Source organism: Oncorhynchus masou, unplaced genomic scaffold (assembly GCF_036934945.1).
Source record: "Oncorhynchus masou masou isolate Uvic2021 unplaced genomic scaffold, UVic_Omas_1.1 unplaced_scaffold_4631, whole genome shotgun sequence".
Classification (NCBI taxonomy): domain Eukaryota; kingdom Metazoa; phylum Chordata; class Actinopteri; order Salmoniformes; family Salmonidae; genus Oncorhynchus; species Oncorhynchus masou.
The window spans coordinates 1-26,440 of record NW_027011027.1 but is presented as its reverse complement, the minus strand read 5'-3'; the positions used below and the strand labels follow the sequence as shown (position 1 = coordinate 26,440).

Genomic DNA, 26,440 nt, shown 5'->3' with positions numbered 1-26,440 from the left:
AAAGGGCAACGTGGTCCCGTCAGGCAATAGCAGTCTCTTGTCATAGACTACCCTGAATCTTTTAGTAAGTGGGGTGTTCCTTAGATGGAAGCCCTTTTTATCCCTAACAATTTTTTTGTAGGAGCTCAAAATCTCCAAGTCACTATTCCTGTTGTTTATGAAACCCTCGACCAAGCGTGTGATTGATTCCAAGTTTACACGCGGGGCATTTTCATAGTTTTGAGTCACGCCTTTGGCTTTCAACACCACGTGATTGTCTTTAGTCCTAAAAGCATAGCTTTCGGGTCCACATGAGGACCATTCTGTGATATGGTCACCCTCTTCAAGTTCACTCGTTAAACCACCCAGATAGTCGCCAAGTGGGGGGTTCCAATCACCCTGTTTGCTTACATAGACCACAGAGTCTGTGTCGTGGTAAAGAACCCGCCTCTGAAGCTGTTCCATGAGGGTGTACAGTTCAAGTCGGCAATAGGCCGTGGTAAATGCTGCAATAAACACACTTACATTACCCGGGGGTAGAACCCACTTCTGGTTGCGCCTCCATTGCACCAGGGCAATGTCTTGACTCAAGAATGAAAAATGTGAAATTTCGTATTCGTCCGAAAAAACTAATTAAAAAAATTATTTGGGGTCTTTAATGATCGACGTTGTTAACATATTGCATATCTGCGATAATTTGCCCCAAAGTGAGTTGCCCATCTCTAGAGCCTTAGAGAATTCAACTGTGACCCATACACCTGTCAAGGCTCTTTCTTGAGTGATCACAAAGGTTTTGCTGGTTGTTGTTTTCACTGCAGGTGCGACAAAGGGGAAAGAAAAGTTTTCCTTGAGGGCCCCTGTAAGTAAACACTGGTATAAACAAACCCCTAGGAGGGTAGATAGTTGCTTTGATCAGACCAAAATAGTTTTGGGGTAAGTCAAAGTCGCGGTGAATAATTTCCGGATGCCCCATAGGATAGCATGAGGAACTCATTACATGAGGATAAAGGGATGTAAAATCTACATATCCTATTGTCTCGTTGGGTTGCGCTACATACCGCAATGTCAAAGCATTGGTACGGCCTCCATACAAGGCCTGTCGTGGTTCCAGGGGTTCTAGTGTGTCATAGCTGGAAAGGAAGGCTTGAACATGAGGATCAGACTTTTTGAGGGCGGTCCATTCGTGCTCCCACAAAACCACAACTTTTAACCTGTAAGTAGCCTTGAAAGAATCCTATTTGTCTTGAAACTCTTGATACATTTCCACAAAAGTCTTTTGGGTTAGGACACACATGGCCTGGGGCACAAAGCAAGATTTATAACCGTGGAAGAAACAACCGTTGTACTCATACGATAGGTGTTCATGCACGCTGATGCAATAGTTGTACAACTCCAGGGGTCAATGCCTGCATCTTTGATTACCTCTTCTCTGAATCTGAGGCATCAATCACCAAGTATAACCACATCATTGTCACAGTATGATTCCATCTCTTTATGGAAATCAAATGGGCCATGTCTTACTGTCTTGTACCATGTCATGAATCTCTCACGCTCTTTGGGAGACATTTGATCACACCCGTACATTTCGGGGCAGGGATAAGATCCAATATAATGTAGATTCTCCTCAGATGTGAAGAAGTGCGGGGAACCAGCCTTTCACAGAGTTTTCAAAACCCAAGGCCTCTGGCATTTGAGACAATCTCATGGGTAAGAAGCTTAAACTGTCAATCTATCTCTGGTTGAAGGCGGGGTCTACAAAACACAAAATTGTACTACCTTGAGCTATGACACTGGGTGCCACGCCTTGCTGTATCAAGGGGTTCAGAAGAAGGTCATAGGCTCAAGCATTGTGTGCTATAAACGTGAAGTTTCTGTATTGGGGTTTTCTACAGTGTTTTAGAAAGAACAGTGCACAATTGGGTCCCTCAGACGACCACTTTTCACCTTTGAAAGTCATGGTAGATACAAAAATAGGCAAATGAACCCCTGATTGCTGATTTGTCTCAAAATCATATAACACTTTATTTCTCTGAATGTTCAACTACAGCCACAGGCTGAATATTCTTGAACCACTTCAGTGTATCTGCTTTTCAAAGGCCCTTTCCAGATTGAGCAATGTATGATTCCACACACATGCGGTTTAGGGCTATCTATTTTAAGGTTGTAATTACAATGGCATTTTGGGCATTTCTTGTTAATGTCACAACTGCTTACAGATTTACAGGCCTTGGGGTGCCATGTTTCAATTTTGTGTTTTTCGTAACAGTAGGTCGAACGACATGTGCGGTGGCAATCCTCACAGGGTGTCAAGTGTAAGGGTTGCATAGGACAATTTTTATCCAGACATACTGAACAGTTATAACGGCATGAGTGCCCCCCCCCCCCCCCCCCCCCCCCCCATTCGGGTGTAGCCGGTATGGCAGGATGGACACACATATGGTGCGCCTAAAAACGCTGTGATGTTCGTAATGTTCGTTTTGCACGTAAAAGTACAGAGTCTGAGGGTGAGGTTGGGGGTTGTTTTGGAATTTCAAGAGAGCTGCATTAGCTCTACTGTGGTACAAAACCACAATCTTGATATTCAGAAAGTTTTCAAATTTGAGTATGTCAGAGAAAGCCACAGCATCCTGTATACCGTTGTAACGCCGCTAGATCAGTACATCCCGGGTTGAGTAAATGGGACAGACCTATTGCAAAGCATAACTTATTACCGGGATTGTGAACGTTAATGTGGTAGGCCCTTTTATTGCGTATGATTTCTGATTGCATTAGGCTATCTAGTTTCCTTCTCTGCTGCGTTTCAGACTCTTCGGACATGGGTGTTAATGTCTGGTTTTGAGGTGTGTGTTGCAGAATTAGATCTCAGGCTCTCGTTCATCTGGGTAATTCGCGATATGAGGGCTTCGGGAATCTGTGATAACAGGTTTTCATCGGACGGTCCTGACTCATTCATACGATTAATAATTTCTATGAGTTCGGCTGGAATCTGTGATAATATGCTTTCATCTATCGGTATTATGTCTGTTACCCCCGCCTCATTCATATGGTTAATTATAGCTTAGAATTCTGGCGGTATCTGGGATAAGAGGTTTTCAACTGTCTCGCCTAGGTCTGTTGGGTCAGCCATTTGGATAATTAATGATGTGTGTTCTTGGGTTATTCTGGAAGGATCTGTGTAACATATATGCTTTTAACGCCTGTATTTGCGTTTTTTAATCGGATTGCTGTTTAACATACGTGGAATTGCTCTATGCCAGAAGGATATATCCTGACGGTATTGGCGCTCTAGTAAAACACCCAGACGTCTGTGTAGCAAAGCCTTTCGGGATTTTAGAGCCCTGGAAAAGGCTGTGAAAAACCTAGCTTGTTCTATTTCAGATCCATCTGTTGTCACCACAGCATTGGCAGAATCAAGAAGGTTGGCCGCATCCCATAATAACCGGTCGTCTGCCTCGGAAATGTCATTTATAACGTTGAAATCCTCCGGTTTGGTTGTTTCATTGGGAATGTTTGGTGAGCTGGAATCCTCCTCGCGCTTAAGATGTGTGAGGTCTTCGGTGCCGTTATACGCCGGGGAGGAGTCTGAAAGAAAACAATACATACAAAATAGGTTATTAAACATAAATATTTGTGTTAGATAAAAAATGTCAAATACATTTCAGGTGTAATACTATATATTAACAATACATCATTACATTACCTCTGCTTTTTTGACGAGGGCTGTTCTGACGAATCGCGTAAACCGGGGGGGGGGGGGGGGCTTGACTTTTGTCACCAAGAATTCCCGATTCTGCCAGGCCTGTCTCGTTGGAGCCTGAAAAAACATTATTTGTCCTTGTTTTAACATATTCAAGACTAAAAATGTATAAATAATAATAATATATATATATATATAATGGTTTCATACCGTGTCCATGGAGCGCCATCTCGTAAATTCCCTATCCTGTCGTACTTTTCCGGAGGGGTTGATTCTGAGCAATGTATTTTGCGCCCGAGTTTGCCTTGTTTGCTTGGGTTAGGAATATGGAGCGAGCTGGTGGAGGTTTCCGGGGGAGTTGACCGGACGTTTAAATCCTCTGTTCTCGGTGTGTTTGAAAAAACGTTCGTACAGAACGGGAGAATTGCATCTGTGTCATCGATGTGTCATCTGCTCTTCCGAAGCCGTTCAGGGTCCATATGGACCCCGTTATTCTTCTTGGCTGTATGTCAGCTGTAAACACAAAAATAGCTTTTAGTATAGGGTGCACACTTTTTGTTTTGAATTTATAAATATTCGTGTGTATGTGATTATTGGATTTACGTCTACAATAATGTGACGGGGTTTGGCTGCATGTGATTTGCTCCTGAGAATCGCGGTCTAAAGCTGTCTGTTCCAGATCATTTATCCCTCTGAGCAGCTGCGTAAATGTTGGAGACCCTACAAACGTTAACGTTAGATAATATTAACATGTTATACGATAAGAATACGTGCATTGACCCACGTTTAAAACACATATAACTCCATGTTTAATATTACAATAACATCCTTAATGTTCAAACAATTCCACGCATCCAAATCTAATATATATTTTTTCATTAACTCACCTTCAGAAAGCTCCATTAGGATGGATTCAAAGATGATCCTTTTAAATGTTCAGTCCGATAACTATTCGGGGTTACTGGCCTGTGGGTTTGTAGCTGCGCTAAAGCGGTGCTAACATAGTGGATCAGACACTCGCTCCTCGGTCTTGGCTCAAAAGGAGAGATACTACAGAATGCATTTACAGGGCATGGGGGTGACGTTTTTTCGGGCGATATCCTGTTTGCAACACCCTGTATATTTTGGTTTAGATTACAAAGGTAGTGATTTCAAACAACAGGAGGGGTGTCGAGACAGTAAGACATGGCCCTTTTGATTTCCTACATCCTCAGGGTTAGCACCTTGGTGGCTGTGCGATGTAAATTTATAGACCGGGGTTGGGGCACCGTTAGTATATGCGCTGATTAGAAATATCAATGTTTATCCCTGGGGGTCGGTCTAGACATGGTGTATTCTTTCTGGGGGCAGGTTGACTTTTTAGCCTTCACATCCTCTGGAGGGTGAGATAAATTAGGATTTCAAAGGCATATGTGTTAATGAATCGAAAGTCCCCATTTTAAGAGACGCCGTCACGCTTTTTGATGGGGGATAGGCAGATATCTGTACACAACGTTTGCATGATAGTGCAAACCTTGGATTCAAACGACCCCTGCAAAGAGAGAGAGAGCCTTGAGTGCAGATGCCTGGGCATTGTTGAACACACACCCCCTACCTTTTTCTTTTTGAAACACACACACACCAGCGCACGCACACACACACACACACACACACACACACACACACACACACACACACACACACACACACACACACACACACACACACACACACACACACACACACACACACACACACACACACACGGCTTTTCCGTAAGTCTTTTTTCTTCGTTAAAGACCCGGGTGGGAGAGAGAACGAGATCTTCCCATTAATTAAGGGATGAGATACAATTTTAAAACCATTTTATTTCATTCAAATATTAAGTACATACAGTTTAATAACCTCTACGGGATTGCTGTCCCTAAACCGGGATGATTGTTGTTGACGTGCTCTAATGTGACTAGAATGACTCTGTATACAACAGCCAACTTTCCGGGACAGACATGTCTTTATATGGTCTTTATTTATATTCTTGTTAATTCTTGTTAATCTAACTACAGTGTCCAATTTACAGAGAAACAATGCCATGCTATTGTTTGAGGAGAGTGCACAACAACAAAACACTTATTTCGGCAACTGGTTTAATTACATTCCCTCTGAAGGTAAATAAAATACTTACATTCAGTAATGTTGCTCTGATTCGTCATCCTGATGGCCTCAGAGATAAAAATGTAGCATAGTTTAGGAACTGGGTTCTACAGTTTGAACCTCTGACGTACACTCTAAGGGAAGTCTAAGCTGAGACGAAGACAGCATCTTTAATCATGTGGTTCAATCGCAACAGCCATTGTCTACATTGTGGGAGGCAACCCGTTAGTTCAAACCCTAAATATACATTCCTGTTTCTAACTTCTAATGACTACTGAAAAGTCCAAATTTGACCCTTCCTTAGAAGATACAATTTAATATATATATACATATATATATTAAAAGCACAATCATTATTTCAAATAAATTATCAACACAGTAATACGTTTTGGTAAATAGCTAGAAAAAATACAAAATAAAATATCAAATCTAGAGGTAAAAATACATTGTTCCTTTTGATAGTGGTAAATTGTTAATAGTGTTATTAACATATTATTCAATAATTCCACCTTTCCAAATGATTGCGTTCTCCTCTACATATAACACCAGCATTTACATCCACTGGAGAAATAATAAACAGTAGATAAACTGACTAAATATGTGAAGGATATTTTTTTCCTTTTAAAAGAGGGAGTAATGGCCTCCCGGGTGGCGCAGTGGTCTGCCTTATCATACAACGCTCTACAGAAAAAAAATACATAGGCTATTCACATAATTTGCATTGATGATGTATTGAAGTCATGCAGTTTGATGTACCACACGGGACAGCTTGGAAAAAGCAACGGTTGGTGGAACTCTGGCGACACCAAGTGGACAATTGCTTCAGTTCTGTTGTGGCAGCAACGCTACCAGAGATATTTGATACACGATCAAATGTTCAATATTATTATCTCCAAATTGTTTTACCCCCCCCCCCCCCCGTGATATATTATTATTCCAATTTCGCTGTTAATATGCAGACAGGGGCGACCTCATGTATGCTGGACAGGCTCGTTTCTGCAGGAATTGGAGCACGTACGGGCACCTCGCTATTGAGGGGGTTGTGGATGAGCTAGTGATGGAGAGAGAACTACGAGAGTCCAAGGAGAGCAGGAGTGAGGCGCCATCTTCATCTCACGAGGAGAGCGGAGAGGCGGACAGGAGTTGGATCAAGCAAGTGGAGGAAGATTAGGGAGAGCACAACGGCGGGAGAGAGGAGGGTGTGCTCTGTCAAGACGAAGCAGATGGGCCCTGTTTCCCCACTAATCCGCACGGAAGCGACTGAGAAGTCCGTTCTGGGGGGAATTCCTTAAGTTGTTTTACAAGCGGGAAGTCTGAGAAGAAAAGCGAGGGAAACCCGGGCAGCGCAGAGATGCTTCCCTGCCAGAAAGCTCGATCGACAGCAGCGGTCTGGCACCCAGCGGTGTTCCAGCACCCACACAGATGGGGGGGAAGCATTCTGAGGAGGACAGGGTTTTCTCGTCCCCTATCCTTGTGGACAGTCCTCCCGCTGGGGACCATCGTTTCTCAGACAGGCCTCCGAACGAGGAACTGTACTTAAAGTGCGTCTGGAGAATAATGTCATATTTAGATAGTTGTCCGTTTCCCTCCTTATCCCATGTCGTCTGTTTTTAACCTAGCTAGTATAAATGTTAGGTTTACGCGGGAATGGGTTCAGGGAGGGTCGAGGTGGAGTGTCGGCGGGGTGCATTCTACAAGGGTTGGTGTGCTATGTGGGAATAGGGATTTAAAATAGTAGGACGTTTTTCGTCTGGACACGGGAGGGTTTTAATAGTAAATATCGATTGGAGGGGTAAATGTTTTCGATTTATTAATGTATATGCACCATCGACACCCAAGGAAAGGAGGGAAATGCTTAACGACCTAGACGCTATTTTTTTATGACAAACAGACAGGTGTTTATGGGGGGAGATTTTAAAGGGAGACCCCAAGACATTAGCAAATTGGAGGCCTTTAACAATGTTGTGTTTTGACTATAAATGATCAAGCAAAGCCATAACTAATCGCCTATCTTCTGCCATGGCATATGTTGTTGGTTTAGACCAAACATGTGGTGTGGTGGGGAGGGGAGGGGAGAAAATGAACCTGGAACTTGCAATTGCACAGAGATGTTCAAGCGTATTTAGAGGCAAGGCACCTGCCAGCCATTACTGTAAATTTGGACCAGGAAAACTCTTTTGACATGGTAAAGCATGAGTTTTTATTTAGAGTTCTGGAAAAATTTGGTTTTGGAAATCATTTTATGAGTACATTCATAGAGAAATGAAAAAAATATATATATATTTTTAAATCTGTTCTTATCCGTTTAATATCTGATACGTCCCCTATCTGAGGACCATATATTAAATTGATTTTTGGAACAGGGAGATGGAATAGGGGCTTGCTCCATCCACTCCACGCATCGACCTGGTATTGAAGTACCTCCAGGAACAGTACACCCCCTGTCGTTGTAATTATAAATCAGGCGTTGATACGTTTTAATTTGTTACAATCATGATCTATATTGTATTTTCACATTGAGCAAGTTCATGTTAGTGTCAGTGATGGCTAGATAGTGCTGGTCAAGTCGGTCACCATTATATTGACTATGATAGCTGATTGTATATCTCACTGGTCACCCCCAAAGCCAATTCCTCCTTTGGTCGCCTTTCCTTCCAGTTCTCTGCTGCCAATGACTGGAACGAACTGCAAAAATCACTGAAGCTGGAGACTCATATCTCCCTCACTAGCATTAAGCACCAGCTGCCAGAGCAGCTCACAGATCACTGCACCTGTACATAGCCCATCTGTAAACAGCCCATCTATCTACCTACCTCATCCCCATACTGTATTTATTTATCTTGCTCCTTTGCACCCCAGTTTTTCTACTTACACATTCATCTTCTGCACATCTACCATTCCAGTGTTTAATTGCTATATTGTAATTACTTCGACAACCGTGGTCTATTTATTGCCTTACCTCCCTTATCTTACCTCATTTGCACTCACTGTATATATACTTTTTGTTTTCTTTTTTTCTACTGTATTATTGACTGTATGTTTTGTTTATTCCATGTGTAACTCTGTTGTTGTTTGTGTCGAATTGCTATGCTTTATCTTGGCCAGGTCGCAGTTCTAAATGAGAACTTGTTCTCAACTAGCTTACCTGGTTAAATAAAGGTGAAATAAACAAACAAAAATAATTGTAGTTAGTGAGCTAATCAATTCAATGACAATAACATAACAATGTCCATCTGATTACAGTGGTAAATTCACCAATGTCTATATTAATAGGACTTCCTGTTCTGTTACAATATATGGTTGATTTTACAAATACGGGCACTTTTGGATGTTAAATGTTTTGGAAAATGAAACCTCTTGAAACTGCTTTTTATCTGAATATCTTCTGGAAACAAGATGTTATTAGACGTACATATTCTATTGTTATTTAACCTGTATTTAACTAGGCGTTTCTTATCCACTTATACAAATCCACAAGGAGTCAGTAGAAACCACATTTGTTTAAGCAAGTCAGTCATATCTCCTGTTTATTAAAATATTAAATATTAAGATTTTGATGTGGTAAATACATGTTTCTGAGTATCATCAAGGCAAATATGGACATTTAGACACGACAATGATGAATACATATAATTAAGAAAAATTCCAAATTGTCAACAACAAAAAAATATACAATTCATGTGAAATGTTATATAAAACACCTTAAGTACAATTTCTGTAATTTCCTTTCCAACTTAAATAGCTCATTTTATGACGTAGTGGTAATGACATTTCCCCTTAGGTTTGGGTATGGGGTAGCAGGGTAGCCTAGTGGTTAGAGAGTTGGACTAGTAACTGAAAGGTTGCAAGTTCGAATCCCTGAGCTGACAAGGTACAAATCTGTCGTTCTGCCCCTGAACAGGCAGTTAACCCACTGTTCCTAGGCCGTCATTGAAAATAAGAATTTGTTCTTAACTGACTTGCCTAGTAAAATTAAAAATTCAACGAAACCAATAAAAATCTTTAATTCTTAAATAGTTTGGTCTCAGCCACTATTAGATCTCGTTTCCAGAGAGTGAAGAAGATATTCAGATAAAAAGCTGTTTCAAGAGATTTCATTTTCCAAAACGTGTAACATGACCGTATTTGTAAAACCATATATAACCATATATTTTAAAAGAACAGGTAGGACTATTAATTTAGACATAGGTGATTTTACCACTGTAATCAGATCAACATTATGTTATGGTCATTGAATTGTTTATCCCACTAACCACGTGTTAAATGTGTAGTGTAGCCTACACTGTGTAGGACTATGAATTGGGAAGCTATAGGCTATTTGTTAATAGGCTAATTATTTTCTGGCCCGCAGACTAGTTCCAAACTCAGCAACAAATTGACTGGAGGCCACACCTAGTTGCCAAGACCCGTTGTATCTAGTAAATTCTAAACTGGGTGGTTCAGCCCTGAATGCTGATTGGCTGGGTATGACAAGACTTGCCAATTCAATTTCCCCCATCTTCATCACAATTCAGATAATTCAAGCGTGTGGACATAGACAATGAATCTTTCAAGTTTGCACTATGTGAATTGAAATGTTGTTCCCCACCAGTGCACTCAGAAGAGGAAACAACGATACAATGTAGTCTAACAACATCTCTCTCAAACAGCACAGATGTGATTCACTATAGAAGCACTGGTCCTCTTACATTTTAATTCCAGGTTGCATATTATAATATTTAAGGGCATATCAGATGGTCTGCTCTGACCATAACAGTCACACCAAGCACAGGGTTGGTTGGTATAAGATTGAAATGGGTGATTAATGTACCTATGAAAACCCTATGAAATAGTTCCCCAATACCATCTGATGTATATATTTAATGTATTACATGAATAGTGACCACAGCCCTTCCAACAATACATTTAAATCATGTTTTACTGTGATTGTTTCCACCCTGCTGAATGTTTTCAATGTATTCCATTTCAAATGTGTCCCAGTGCAGCTTTACTTCCAGGCTATTATGACACAACTGGCAGTTTCTTCTATGTTTCTAGGCCCAGTACAATAAAATATATACGTTTGGTCACTACCATTCCACGACAATACCATGCTATATTGTTTTCATTATACTACAATCCTACATTTTTGTAAGGGCTGTTCTTCACATCAGAGTGCTGCTGCAGGTTCTCTGCGTCTCTTGACCATGTCGGACGGGCCGGGCACAAAGATCAAGACGCGCTCTCCACTTCCCACCATTAGTTATTTAGCAAGCTGATAATACATCACTCCCGACAGACACAAGCAAAAACTCTTGCATAAATGTAGCAGCTATACACCTCATTAGCGATCTGACATGCTGTATTGCATGGAAACTGTAGGCTACTAACAACAGCAGCTACATAGTCTCGTTTACTATGGTCCTGTCCCTCTGGCCAGGGTAAACAAAGTGGTAATGTTGTGTATTGTATATACAGTATTTCACTTCAAACATTTAATTATAATTATAATTTAATTATACACAAGAGAAAAAAAAGTGGTTGCCCATCGGGGTGGCAGGGTAGCCTAGTGGTTAGAGTGTAAAGGAGGCAGGTAGCCTAGTGGTTAGAGTGTAAAGGAGGCAGGTAGCCTAGTGGTTAGAGTGTAAAGGAGGCAGGTAGCCTAGTGGTTAGAGTGTAAAGGAGGCAGGTAGCCTAGTGGTTAGAGTGTAAAGGAGGCAGGTAGCCTAGTGGTTAGAGTGTAAAGGAGGCAGGTAGCCTAGTGGTTAGAGTGTAAAGGAGGCAGGTAGCCTAGTGGTTAGAGCGTTGGACTAGTAACCGAAAGGTTGTAAGATCAAATCCCCAAGCTGACAAGGTAAAAAACTGTTATTCTCCCCCTGAACAAAGCAGTTAACCCACTGTTCCTAGGCCGTCATTGAAAGTAAGAATTTGTTCTAGTTGACGTGACTAGTTAAATAAAGGTATTTTTTAAAATTAATGTACAAACATTTTTCATAACATCCTTGTCATTTAGCAGATGCTCTTATCCAGAGCGATTTACAGGAAACATTAAGGGTTAATTGACTTGCTCAAGGGCACAATGACAGATTATTCACCTAGTCGGCTCGGGATTCAAACCAGCGACCTTTCAGTTACTGGCCCAACACTTAACCGCTAGGCTACCTGCCGCCAGATCAATTATATTCAATACAGTTATTCAAATACATTCATCATCAATGACTAAAATATTGAATCTAATATTAAAATAAAATTTAAATAACACAAGTAGTCGATTCATAGTCTATCATTAAACAAAAGGTATTTAGTAATATGAAATAATCCACCCAAACTAATGCTGAAAACTGATCATCACATCATCTTTATCTGATATACACCGAGTGCACAAAACATTAGGAACACCTTCCTAATATTGAGTTGCAGCCCCCTTTGTCCTCAGAACATCCTCAAGTCGTTGGGGCATGGACTCCCAAGGTGTTGAGAGCGTTCACAGGGATTCTGGCCCATGTTGACTCCAATGTTTCCCACAATTGTGTCAAGTTGGCTGGGAGTGGATCTCTACTCCGAATAGCTCCTTCCATCTCCTCCCACAGATGCACATTTGGATTGAGATCTGGTGACTCGTCAAGCCACTGCAGTAAACTGAATTCACTGTCATGTTCTTGGAACCATTCCTGGAAAGCCTTGTGGCGTAATCCTGCTGAAGAAATCTATTTGCAGATGGATACACTGCTGCCATGAAGGGATGCACCTGATTGGCAATGATGTTTAGATATCCTGTGACATTCAAATGTTGCTCCACTTCTTTCAAGGGGTCCAATATGTGCCATGAAAACACACTCCCCCCCTTCACCACCAGCCTGCAATGTTGACACACAGCAGGGATACATGTACTCATGGTTTCCTGCATACCCTAGTCCTCCCATCAGCATGACACAGCAGGAACAGGGATTCATCAGACCAGGCAATATCTTTCAAATTTTCCAGTGTCCAGTGTTTTCAATCCTTAGCCCACTGCAACCGCAGTTTCTTGTTTTTTTGCTGAAAGCTAATGGGGATCCATAATAAATACACAAAAACTAGATCATTAAGGATCATAGTTTTCATCTGGGTTCAGCTGGTCAGTCTATGTGATGGAAAGAGCAGGTGTCCTTAATGTTTTATACACTCAGTGTATGTTGTATCCACCAGCTCAGGGAAGCAGTACCACCCAGTCAACCACTCCATTGTGAGACGCCTCACAGAGGACATTCAACCCTAAGGGCAAATCCAAGGTCATCTCAATATCTTTACAGTAGAAGCTAACAAAACACACAAACTGGCAAGGTGCACACTGATCAGTAAAGTAAAGAGAGGCTAACATTCTATAACGCTCCCTTTCCTCTGCACTGTTCTCTCACGGTGAGAAACAATAGGATTGCAAATGTTCTACGCTTTCTTCATTTGATCCAGCTCACTGTTATCACTTATTTTACGAGACTGAAGTGATGGAGTGACTTTAATCTCAGCTGGTCTTTGAGAACTGATGAGGCTCTTCTGATTTGATGTATATTTGATGTATTTTTAACTGGCCCATTCGAGATCAACTTTTTAAACGTCAGAGCAGGTGTAAGGCTTCTCTCCTTTATGCATACGTTTATGTTTTTAGGTGGCCCAGTAGAGAAACTTTTCCCAGTCATGAACTTATGCATACACAGTCAGAGCAGGAGTAAGGCTTCTCTCCTGTGTGTGTTCTCTGATGACCTATTAGCCCAGAGTATGTTGTGAAGCATTTTACACAATCAGAGCAGGAGTAAGGCTTCTCCCCTGTGTGTGTTCTCTGATGAACTTTAAGCTCAGTTGATGTTGTGAAACATTTTACACAGTCAGAGCATAAGTAAGGCTTCTCTCCTGTATGTATACGTTCATGTGTTTTTAAGTTGCACAGTCGAGAGAAGCCCTTTCCACAGTCGGAGCAGGAGTAAGGCTTCTCTCCTGTATGTATACGCTCATGTGTGTTTAGGTGGCCCAGTCGAGAGAAACTCACCCCACAGTCAGAGCATAAGTAAGGCTTCTCTCCTGTGTGTGTTCTCTGATGAATTTTTAGCTTAGTTGATGATGTGAAACTTTTGACACAATTAGAGCAGGAGTAAGGCTTCTCTCCTGTGTGTGTTCTCCGGTGACCTTCAAGCCCAGAGCATGTTGAGAAGCATTTTCCACAATCAGAGCAGGAGTAAGGCTTCTCTCCTGTGTGTGTTCTCTGGTGAACTTTTAGCTCAGTTGATGTTGCGAAGCATTTTAAACAGTCAGAGCAGAAGTAAGGTTTCTCTCCTGTATGTATACGTTCATGTGTTTTTAGGTGGCCCAGTCGAGAGAAACTCTTTCCACAGTCAGAGCAGGAGTAAGGCTTCACTCCTGTATGCATACGTTCATGTGTTTTTAAGTTGCCCAGTCGAGAGAAACTCTTTCCACAGTCCAAGCAGGAGTGAGGCTTCTCTCCTGTATGTATACGTTTATGTGTTTTTAGGTGTCCCAGTCGAGAGAAAAAAGCTCCACAGTCAGAGCATAAGTAAGGCTTCTCTCCTGTGTGTGTTCTCTGATGAATTTTTAGCTTAGTTGACGACGTGAAGCATTTTACACAATTAGAGCATGAGTAGGTCTTCTCTCCTGTGTGTATCCGTTCATGAACTGTCAGAAATTTTAATGTTGTGAAATTCTTCCCACAGTCAGTACAGGAATACAGATTCTCTCCTGTGTGTATTTTTAGGTGTATTTTTAACTTTGATAGAATTGAGAAACTCTGCTTACAACGTGGGCAGTGGTGAGACCTCTTAGCTCTGTGATCTTCCTGCTGTTGCTCTCTGGATGTAGAGACTGTCTCAACATGGTCTCCTGTGTGAATAACATCAGAAGAACTAGTCAGTTGGTATTGGTAAACAATAAACCTGTTATGTCAGATCAAAAAGACGGGTCCTGATTAAATGAAGATTTCATGGTAAAAAAATAAAATATATATAATTGCACAAGGGGTTCACAGACTTTCAAGCAGCACTGTATATATTTGCCACTGGTCGACTGAAAAACGCTTGTTCGACCAACATCTATCTACCAAACAATCGACCATTTGACTAAACGAGGTCAGCCATTTAGGCCAAAAGGGGCAAAAGGGATGAATTATATGAGTCATATCTTCCTCCACTCACTATCACAAGTAGAGGTCGACCGATTAATCGAAATGGCTGATCAATTAGGGCCGATTTCAAGTTTTCATAACAATTGGAAATCGGTATTTTTGGACAACGATTTTGCAGATGTTTTATTTTTTACACCTTTATTTAATCTTTGTTTAACTAGGCAAGTCAGTTAAGAACACATTCTTATTTTCAATGACGGCCTAGGAACTGTCAGTTAACTGCCTCGTTCAGGTGCAGAACGACAGATTTCGTTCAGCTAGGGGGATCCAATCTTGCAACCTTACAGTTAACTAGTCCAACGCACTAACGACCTGCCTCTTGTTGCACTCCACAAGGAGACTGCATGTTACGTGAATGCAGTAAGCCAAGGTAAGTTGCTAGCTAGCATTAAACTTATCTTATAAAAAACAATCAATCATAATCACTAGTTAACTACACATGGTTGATGATATTACTAGATATTATCTAGCATGTCCTGCGTTGCGTATAATCTGACTGAGCAGACAAGCATACAAGTATCTAAGTATCTGATTGAGCGGTGGTAGGCAGAAGCAGGCACGTAAACATTCATTCAAACAGCACTTTCGTGCGTTTTGCCAGCAGCTGTTAGTTGTGCGTCAAGCATTGCGCTGTTTATGACTTCAAACCTATCAACCCCAAGATGAGGCTGGTGTAACCGAAGTTAAATGGCTGGCTAGTTAGCGAGCGCTAATAGCATTTCAAACGTCACTCGCTCTGAGCCTTGGAGTTGTTGTTTCCCTTGCTCTGCATGGGTAACGCTGCTTTGAGGGTGGCTGTTGTCGTTGTGTTCCTGGTTCGAGCCCAGGGATGAGCGAGGAGAGGGAAGGAGTCTATACTGTTACACTGGCAATACTAAAGTTCCTATAAGAACAAACAATAGTCAAAGCTTAATGAAATACAAATGGTATAGTATAGTCCTATAATTCTTATAATAACTACAACCTAAAACGTCTTACCTGGGAATATTGAAGACTCATGTTAAAAGGAACCACCAGCTTTCATATGTTCTCATGTTCTGAGCAAGGAACTTAAACGTTAGCTTTCTTACATGGCACATATAGCACTTTCACTTTCTTCTCCAACACTTTGTTTATCCATTATTTAAACCAAATTGAACATGTTTCATTATGTATTTGAGGCTAAATTGATTTTATTGATGTATTATAAATGTTTAAATGTTAAAATAAGTGTTCATTCAGTATTGTTGTAATTGTCATTATTACAAATACATAAAACAAATTGGCCGATTAAATCGGTATTTACTTTTTTTGGTCCTCCAATAATCGGTATCAGCGTTGAAAAATCATAATTGGTTGACCTCTAATCAAAAGGGTTAGTAACTACAGACTCATTTCATAGAACTTCAAAACGCTGTCAGTTTGTCTACTTCACTTCTTTAGTCTCCTCTCTGATCACTCCAGATAACCCAGTTGTTCAGGGATGTGTGATGTCAGAATGACAGAAGTCAACCTATCAATAGACTGGGTCATAACTTAAGGTCAAATTTATGAAGATATAGTTAGAACCTGTTCTTACCATGAGAAACAGATTTCCCAATCTTCTCCTCCTCTTCTTCATCTTTAATGCTGACATTCAGCTCCAGTGTTTGACTGCAGTCTTCCAGCTTCACTGATGCCATCTCTGGACCCTGTAGTGCAAACTGGGCTCCCCTGTTACAATCAGAACCCAGTGACTGTAGGTTTGGTCTCAGTGTGGAAGGAGAGAGGCAGGCTGGGTTTGTCCTCACTGTTGATGTTACCGGCCTCAGCCTTAATCTGAGTCGGCCAGTAGTAATAAAGAGACACGGACACAAAAGTTAGTCTTGAAAGTTCTGGCACTTTCTTTATTCCAAAACAATATTAGATCAGGTAGCTAAGCATTGACAACAAACCATTCAATTAATTTCAAATCAGACGAGACTACGCAACGTAAATGCACTAAACCTATAGTAGATTTTCTAAATTCACACACAGAGGACTCAGAAAATATTCAGTCCCCTTGACTTCTCCACGTTTTGTTACGTTACAGCCTAATTATAAAATTGATTCAATAGTTTTTTTCTCTCACCAATCTACAGATGATACCCCATAATGACAAAGCAAAAACATGTTTTCAGATTTTATTTCTCCACATGTATTAAAAATTACCAACTGAAATATCACATTTACATAAGTATTCAGACCCTTTACTCAGTACTTTTTTGGAGCACCTTTGGCAGCGATTCTCGGGTCTTCTAGGGTATGACGCTACAAGCTTGGCACACCTGTATTTGGGGAGTTTCTCCCGTTCTTCTCTGCATTTCCTCTCAAGCTCTGTCAGGTTGGATGGTGAGCATCGCTGAACAGCCATTTTCAGGTCTCTCCAGGGATGTTCGATCTGGTTCAAGTCAGGGACACTCAAAGACATTTAGAGATTTGTCCCAAAGCCACTCCTGCATTGTCTTGGCTGTCTGCTTAGGGCCGTTGTCCTGTTGGAAGGTGAACCTTCACCCCAGTCCGAGGTCCTTGGAAGGTTTTCATTAAGGATCTCTTTGTAATTTGCTCCATTCATCTTTCCCTCGATTCTGATTAGTCTCAAAGTCCCTGTCGCTGACAAACATCCCCACAGCATGATGATGCCACCACCATGTTTCCCTGTAGGGATGGTGCCAGGATTTCTCCAGATGTGTTTCATCAGACCAGAGAGTCTTGTTACTCATGGTCTGAGAGTCCTTTTGGTGCCTTTTGGCAAACTCCAAGCAGGCTGTCATGTGCCTTTTACTAAGGACTGGGTTCCGTCTGAACACGCTACCATAAAGTGACTGGTGGAGTGCTGCAGAGATGGTTGTCCTTCTAGAAGGTTCTCCCATCTCCACAGAGGAACTCTGGAGCTCTGTCAGAATGACCATCGGGTTCTTGGTCACCTCCCTGACCAAGGCCCTTCTACTTGATTACTCAGTTTGGCCGGGGGCCAGCTCTAGGAAGAGTCAATCCTGTCTCAGTGCTCTGCGGACAAATCCTTCGAACTCATGGCTTGGTTGTTGCTCTGACATGCACTGTCAAACGTGGGACCTTATATAGACAGGTGTGTGCCTTTCCAAATCATGTCAAATCAATTGAATTTACCACAGGTGGACAACAATCAAATTGTAGAAACATGTCAAGGATGATCAATGGAAACAGGATGCACCTGAGCTCAATGTTGGGTCTCATAGCAAAGGGTCCGAATAAGTATGTAAATAAAGCATTTGTTTTGTTTGCAAACCAATCTAAAAATCTGTTTTCGCTTTGTCATTACGGGTTATTGTGTGTAGATTGATGAGGGAAAATTTTAATTGAATCCATTTTAGAAAAAGGCTAAAGTAACAAAATGTGGAAAAGGGGAAGGGGTGAATACTTTCCAAATGCATTGTAATGAACTGGCAACTCGTTCTCATTCTGAGAAATAAGGTTGGCCACTTGATTTTAACATCTGAACAAAGTGGACAGGCTAACATGCTTTTCAAACAGTTGGAGACAGACAGGAGGGTGTGTTCATAACAATTCAACTCTTCAACCTTGTTAGCAAATAGATCCAAATTGGCTAAACTCGAAATATAAAGATTAGCTGGCTAGTCACCAGCACGTGGGCTTGAGAGGTTTTTGAGGCCTGTGTTAATGTTCTATAACGCCTACAATAAGTTAGTCCTTACTAGTTACATTTGTAACAAAAAAAGGCATCAAATAATACATGATTAGTGGGTGTTATGGTTGTGGAAGGCTTATATTTAGCCTCGGTATAACTTCACAAGCCCTGAATTCATTAGATTATTGCTGACTGTTTGAAATGCAGTGTATTCAACCTTGAATTGTACAAGGCTTATTTAGAGAAAAACTAAACTGAGATATTTATGGTGAATCGCCTAGAAGTTTGAAAACTCAAGATAAAGCTGTATGATTTTTTGATCCATATCACCCAGCACCAATGGAGAACATTAGAGTAAAGTACAATACTTTATACTGTACTATACTGTGCTTGCTGTTTGGGGTTTTAGGCTGGGTTTCTGTACAGCACTTTGAGATATCAGCTGATGTACGAAGGGCTATATAAATTTTGATTTGATTTACTATACTCTGTACTGTTGTACTCTACTGTACTGAATTAAGCGTTACTTTCCTGTACTCTGCTGTAGTGCTTTCAAATTGTGAAATTAGATGTTTCCAATAACTTGTCCAGTGATTTTTTGGTCGCCATTTAGAAAAAGTAACTACAAAATAGATCCAACAGTTTCCCACTCGGGTTTGTTAACATTTAACTAACTTGTGACGATAAAAAACGGCTGTGCGTAATGACGCACCGCGTATTCAGCAATCATCAATTATTCAAAAAACACTTCCTATCCTCACTTTTCGGGACTAAAGAAACTTTGACAAAAAAATCTTTGGTCAAATGCGCCTGGGTCAATGGAAACCTGTCTAATGAGGTCTGAGTGATTGGTTCAGATGTGGTGTATCCTACAATGTCTGCCTATAACTTTATGAATGTCCATCCATGTGGAAGGCCTAGCGTTTGTAAAACAGTCAGTTGCATTGGCTTTATTAGTCCTGGTTCCTGTGGCTAATTATTTAGTCTATTTAAAGCGCTGAATAGGACCATCAGCTACCCAACTTAATTAGGGGTTATCCTGAGCCTTTTGGCAATGAGAATCAATGCAGTAACACAGCGGGAAATGCAAAAATATTTAATTTTCGCTATGATCATCTCGTCAAAAATGTACAGAGAAACTTAAAACCACTGATGATCATGGCAATTTAGCTGACGGGGTTCAACTCCCGGACAACAGAGGTTTCAGAGTCCTGCAATAGAGCTGAGATGCTAATATTTGTGTAAACTCTACATAGTTGTGTTCTGTGGGTGTCACTGAGTAGTCTGAACAATCCATAGGTAAGACTGTAGAGTGCAATATGAATGTCCAACACAAACAAAAGACCCTCCATACTCAACTGGTAGACCGCAGTCCGGATCTGCGGACTCCCTAATTTTTGCAGTTGGGCTTCGATGGATATTGTCATTTATTGGCATAGTAACAAATCCCTAACTTGCAATACCAAAATCCAAACAACCCTATAATTGGCAGAGAAAACATTTAGCTGTTTTAAAGCTCATTTCCTGCAATTAAATTCTAAACCTGTTTTGTGTGTCTCTCTCTCTCTCCCCCAATATCCAATATCCATCTGGACCTTTGCCACCAAGGAAATGTGTCAAAGTCCTGCAATAAGAGCTAAGAAGCAAATATTTGTGTTAACTCTTGGTAATTGTTTTCTGTGGATGTCACCCGTTTCATGGGTGCATATATGAATGCCCCCAATGCAATTTTGCGTTCTAAAACCGCCAGTGTGATTTCAACAGTTTTTTAAAAGTTAAAAACAACAACTTTTTTATACATTTTTTAAAATAGGCAAGTCAGTTAAGAACAAATTCTAATTTACAATTATGGCCTATACCGGCCTAACCTGGACGACGCTGGGCTAATTGTGCACCACCCTATGAGACTAATTCATTATTGTAATTCATTTTAAATTGAGTAACAACAATTGAACCATGTTTAGCGTTATCTAGTCCAGACATTGCACGATAACACTATTTTGTATCAGTTTGCGTGACTCAATTAGGGACTTTTATTTTGAGGGAGAACCGCAAATTCCACTATTGTGGCTAATGGTTATTGTAGCTATATTCACATACGTAGGGACAAGCGGGTACCAGGACTGCTTCCAGCAGAAGGACAGAGACGTTGGTCACATTCAGATTGAAATGTATTATGTAGAACAAACATGCCTCTGATAATAAGGAATCATGTCAGTTCTATTCAGAGCATTTCTATCTGTAACTTTCCAAAACGTTTTTGTTCTGAACATCCCCAGGCGAAACCCACTGAGCTGTATACGAAACAGGAAAGCCTCACATATGAACGTGTGGTGGACTCCTCATCGTGCGCTTGTATGTAAAATATTGTTTTGCACGTTCTTCACACACTCAGTTTGGCACAAAACCTTTCCCAAACGTGATAATACCTTGACGGGTGTGTTATCTAACATGTTATGTTATTTCGATATTAGACCGTTTAAACGTGCTATTACATACCTGTAGTAATAAAGAGAAAAGGACAGCACAGTTCAGGCGTTTTCTTTATTGTAAAGAATGGTGTGCGCCTGCCGGAACTTCCTGTTCACCCCACTACCACAGTGTTTCAAATAGCGACATCTATTGGATTGATGGACTTACTACTTTTGTAGATCTCTATTTTCGGTGATTGTGGAGGCCAGGTCATCTGATGCAGCACTTCATCACTGTCCTTCTTGGTCAAATAGCCCTTACACAGCAATTTCCTGTTGTTAATTTGAATACCATGTATTAAACAAAAGCATTATATTTGCCCCAAAACTACACTGATTCAGTAGGTGAATAAAGTTACAGTACTCTAGCAGGTCTCACAGCTGCTTATGATTGACAAAACATGTCAGAGAATAGGTCCGATTTAGCTTTGTGATGCTCCTTTCAACTTCCTGTCTTGTTCAGCTTCTGAAAAACAGTAAATATGTCACTTGAAACATCGTGTTTTGGAATTCATTGTGCAGAAGAGAAGAGTTTGACCAGTATAAATTCATGTACAAACTAAATTTTTTGTTGGCAGATAAATTAAGCAGGTTACAATTGTTATCCAAACATATTCATCATTAATGATTAAAATAACAAATCTAGTTTTAAAATACAATTTAATAAACAAAAAGTATTCACCCAAACTAATGGTGAAAACTGATCATCACACCATCTCTATCTGATACATGTGTCTACCAGTTCATTCTCACATAAAACTGCAGAGGGAAGCAGTACCACCCAGTCAACCAGCCTCACAGAGGGTATTCAACCCTGAAGGCAAATCTATGGTGCTCTAAATATCTTTACAGTAGAAGCTATCAAAACACACCAAAACTGACCAGGTGCACACTGATCAGTAAAGTAAAGAGGCTAACATTCTATAACACTCCCTTTCCTCTGCACAGTTCTCTTAAAGTGAGAAACAATAGAACTAAAATAGAGTGTGTTACAACTTCTTGATAATTAAGTGATGGAATTATTTTAATCTACACAAGTCTACACAAGTCAGAGAACTGATGATGAGAACTGATTCTCACATTTATGTATATGTTGGTGTCTTTTTAAATGGCCATGTTGAGAGAAACTCTTCCAACAGAGCAGGAGTAAAGCTTCTCTCCTGTGTGTATACGTTGGTGTGTTAAGTTGCTCTGCTGAGAAAAAATATTCTCGCAGTCAGAACAGGAGTAGGGTTTCTCTCCAGTGTTGAATTATGAACTGTCAGAGCAGAGATACAGATTCTCTCCTGTGTGTATTTTTTAGCTTTGATAGAATTGGGAAAATCTCCTCAATCTAGGCAGTGGTGAGACCTCTTAGCTCTGATCTTCCTGCTGTTGCTCTCTGGATGTAGATAATGTCTCAATATGGTCTCCTGTGTGAACAACATCAGAAGAACAAGTCAGTTGGTGTGAAACACCAGAAGCTTGTTATTTTCAGGCTTTGGCTTCCTCTCTGCCTTTTCCCTGAAAAACGGATGCTTCCGGTGTTCGTTGACTCTGCTGAGGGTGCAGGTATCGAGACTAAAACCACAAAGAGCAAGCAATGCAGAAGCACAGTGGTAGTAAATACTCCCTAGAAGGAAGGAACCTAGGAATAAACCTTGACAGCAACCAGGCTCCGAGCAGTGGCCGGGCTCTGGCTGGGTCACTCAAGGACATTACGAGACTTGCCCAGAAGCCCCTCCTGCGTTGTCTTGACTGTGTGTTTAGGGTTGTTGTCCTGTTGGATGGTGAACCTTCACCCCAGTCTGAAGTCCTGCGCACTCTGAAGCAGGTTTTCATCAAGCATCTCTCTGACATCTACTGTCAACTGTGGGACCATATATAGACAGGTGTGTGCCTTTACAAATCATGTCCAATCAATTGAATTTACCACAGGTGGACTCTAATCAAGTTGTAGAAACATCTCAAGGACAATCAATGGAAACAGGATGCACTAGAGCTCAATTTCAAGTCTGATAGCAAAGGTCTGAATACTTATGTAAATAAGTATATCTGTTTAAATTTGTGTTTTTTTGCAAACATTTCTAAAAACGTGTTTTCATTGGTATTATGGGGTATTGTGTGTAGATTGCTGAGGAAAACGTTTTATTTAATACATTTTGGAATAAGGCTATAAAGTAACAAAATGTGGAAAAGGTCAAAGGGGTCTAAATACTTTCCAAAGCACTGTAGCTAATTTAGAAAAACGGGATTGTCTTCTTGTCCTCCTTTTCAATGTTACAAATAACAACAACTGTCTCTGTCATAGTAGGCATTTCCCATCTTGGAGTCTGAGACCTTGTGGAAATCTGTCATAGAGAAGAATAATGTTTGACATTTTAGACACTACGTTACCCTATAGTAGTTATCATCATCATGCTTTCCATGGTTTAAGCCTATAGCTAGCTATGCCTTGCTAACTAGTTATTGTGTTGTCCAGCTAGCTATAAAAGTGCATGCTAACACGAAAGATATAACTAACCCAAGATTGACCACACCCTGTTTCCAATGGGGAACTGTTATTATGAAGGCAAGCCGTAAATTCCACTGATGTGGATAATCGTTATTGTGGCTGGCTTCACACAAAGATGAGCCCAGTAAGCTCGCGAGTAGCGACCATATCATAGCTATTTGTAACTATAGGTAACATAGCTAGCCACAGTAGCTAGTCAAGGTTAGAAAGCTACCTAGCCAATCCAAACAAAACTCAACATACTACATGGAAAGTATATTCTGTACATTGTGATATGGTAACTAGTTAGCAGGCCTAACAATAACGCCAGCTAACGTTAGCTAGCTACGGTTATGGCACTGCAGTTAGCAGGCCAAAATGCTAACGAACTTCCTCGTTCAGCAGAATTCATGTATCCCCAAAAGAAAACGAAACAAATTCAATGGAAAACGTACCTTTCTCTCTCCTGTCTTGACGTTTTTGTCTCGTCTTATAACACGTGTTTTTCTTTTGCGACAATCTACTAGACTATATACTTGACATTTATAGAATAAATCATACATAGTTTGATGTTTCTGTGATTTCAATAGATCTGTAACAAACGGTGAATTAGTTATTGTTTTATACAGTTTTAAATGACATTTGATAGATTTGTATGCATTTCTATCAAGTCAACTGGAAATTCTACTCAAAACAAAGGTTGTAAAAGTATGCTAGACATTTTTAGTGTAAACCATATCTATTTTCATGTGACAATCAATTAGTTATAGATTTTTGCCATTTTAAAAGGCTTTTAGGGCGAATGAATGAATATAAAACGAACTTTACATCGGTCTGCCTACTCATGTGATTTAAAATATATATATATATTTAACAAGGCAAGTCATTTACGAACACATGTTTAATTACAATGACGGCCTACCAGGGAACAGTGGGTTAACTGCATTGTTCAGAGAGAGAGATTTTTACCTTGTCATGTCGAAGATTCGACACAGCAACATTTCAGTTACTTGCCCCGCTCTTACGCTAATAACTAGGCTACCTGTAATGCTGGGATAGGTATGATACGCAGTGAGCTATTGTGAACAAGCCATTGCAGTTATGACATTGATAAAATAATGGCCATGTTTCAAGTGTGTGCCGACGGAATATTTTTGGTATTTATTAGGATCCCCATTAAACGCTGCAAAAGTATCAGAATTGTTCACTTCACAAGCGTTCTCTGAAGTCTCGCGTTGTTACGTCTCTGGGTTTAGAAACTGGTAGTGGGGGAACAGGAAGTTCCGCGCAGGCGCGCATCATTCTTCGCATTCAAGGAAACGCCAGAATTGTGCAGTCGAGACGACTACTTCTGTGTCCGTTTCAAATGTATGTCTACTGGTATGTAATAGCACGTTATAATATCGAAAGAACATGTCATAACATGCTAGGTAACAAAAACGTCAAGGTGTTATCACGTTTGATAAAGGTTTTATGTGCTATGTTTTGTGTCAAACCGTGTGAGTGAACGTGATAAATTGTCACATGGAGACTTTAGGTTAGTCTGAGGGGATGTATATAATTTCGTCAAGGTAATTTTTATTTAGGATCAATTTATTTGAGATTTCTGGGTTCGTTTAACATGTCGTTTTTGGTTTTGTGTAAAATTCACAACATGGTAAAATAGTGGTTTCCACTCGGTCTGCATCAACACACTTCAGTGATGGTGAAGCAGAGAGACAATTTTACGGTTTCACCACTGTTTTGGAGCAAATGTAATGATTATCATTTTTTTACATGTGTACTAATATTCAGACATATCACGTTATCCTTATCTATAAATGTTACTACGGAAATACTATTGCTTTTTGATTGGAATAATACAGTGACAAGGTTATTCAGGAAAATAGTACATCGTGCTGCCTACAACATACTGCACCCTTGCACTTAATTTTTTGGGGGGTCATTTATGTGAATTCAGGAAATCTACTATAGATTAAGTGCTTTTAGAGTTGTGTACCCTAATTTAAAGTGTATACTTTGTCTAATGTGAATGAATGTATGTTTTGTTGTCAATGCTTAGCTACAAGATCTATTGAAATCAGATCAGTGCTTGACTTGGACAGGAGCTCATCAGAGCTGAGTACCATCACCTCAAATGTCTACTGTTTGATCTCATGTTCCTCTTATAGAATATTAGCTCAACAGTATTGTTGAGCTCCTGCATGTAAATATAAACAATATTCTTTAGAGAATTAAGAAAGTGCCAAAACTGTCAAGACTAACTTTTGTGTCCGTTTCTCTTTGTTACTACTGGCTGACTCAGATTAAGTCTGAGGCCGGTAACATCAACAGTGAGAACAGACCCAGCCTGCCTCTCTCCTTCCACACTGAGTCCAAACTTACAGTCACTGTGTCCTGATTGTGACAGTGGAGCCCAGTTTGCACTGCAGGATCCAGAGATGGCATCAGTGAAGCTGGAAGACTGCAGTCAAACACTGGAGCTGAATGTCAACATTAAAGATGAAGAAGAGGAGGAGGAGATTGGTACATCTGTTAGTCATGGTAAGAGCAGGTTCTATCTAAGTTTGTTTCATTCCAACTTTCCACTGTGTATGAAAAGTTGCAGTAGAACTGTTTCATGATGAACTGTTTCAATGCGAAGGTAGATGATATTTCATGACACTGAGACTTGCATGGTTTGACACCAGTATTGCCAGCACTTGTTTTATTAACTGGTCTATCTGGAGTGATCAGAGAGGAGACTAAAGAAGTGAAATAGACAAACTGCCAGTGTTTTAAAGTTCTATGAAATGAGTCTGTTGTTTCTAACTCTTGTGATAGTGAGTGGAGGATTTATGAGATGAGATTTATGAGATACTTTTAGATTAGTATTCCCCTTTGTATTGCACAGCCTGCTGATAAGAATACACACAGT

The 26,440-nt window shown here is 40.4% G+C and overlaps 1 long non-coding RNA gene and 1 pseudogene across 1 annotated transcript; one reads left to right on the top strand and one right to left on the bottom strand.

Annotated features, from left to right (window-relative positions):
- Positions 1-5,401: 5,401 nt before the first annotated feature.
- Positions 5,402-21,146, bottom strand: LOC135535235 (uncharacterized). The gene is made up of 3 exons (XR_010454834.1): positions 21,079-21,146; positions 16,513-16,751; positions 5,402-14,653 (listed from the first exon to the last, which is right to left on the bottom strand). It is a non-coding gene; the product is annotated as an uncharacterized LOC135535235 (long non-coding RNA).
- On the top strand, positions 8,078-8,249 carry LOC135535236 (U2 spliceosomal RNA; annotated as a pseudogene).
- Positions 21,147-26,440: the final 5,294 nt, after the last annotated feature.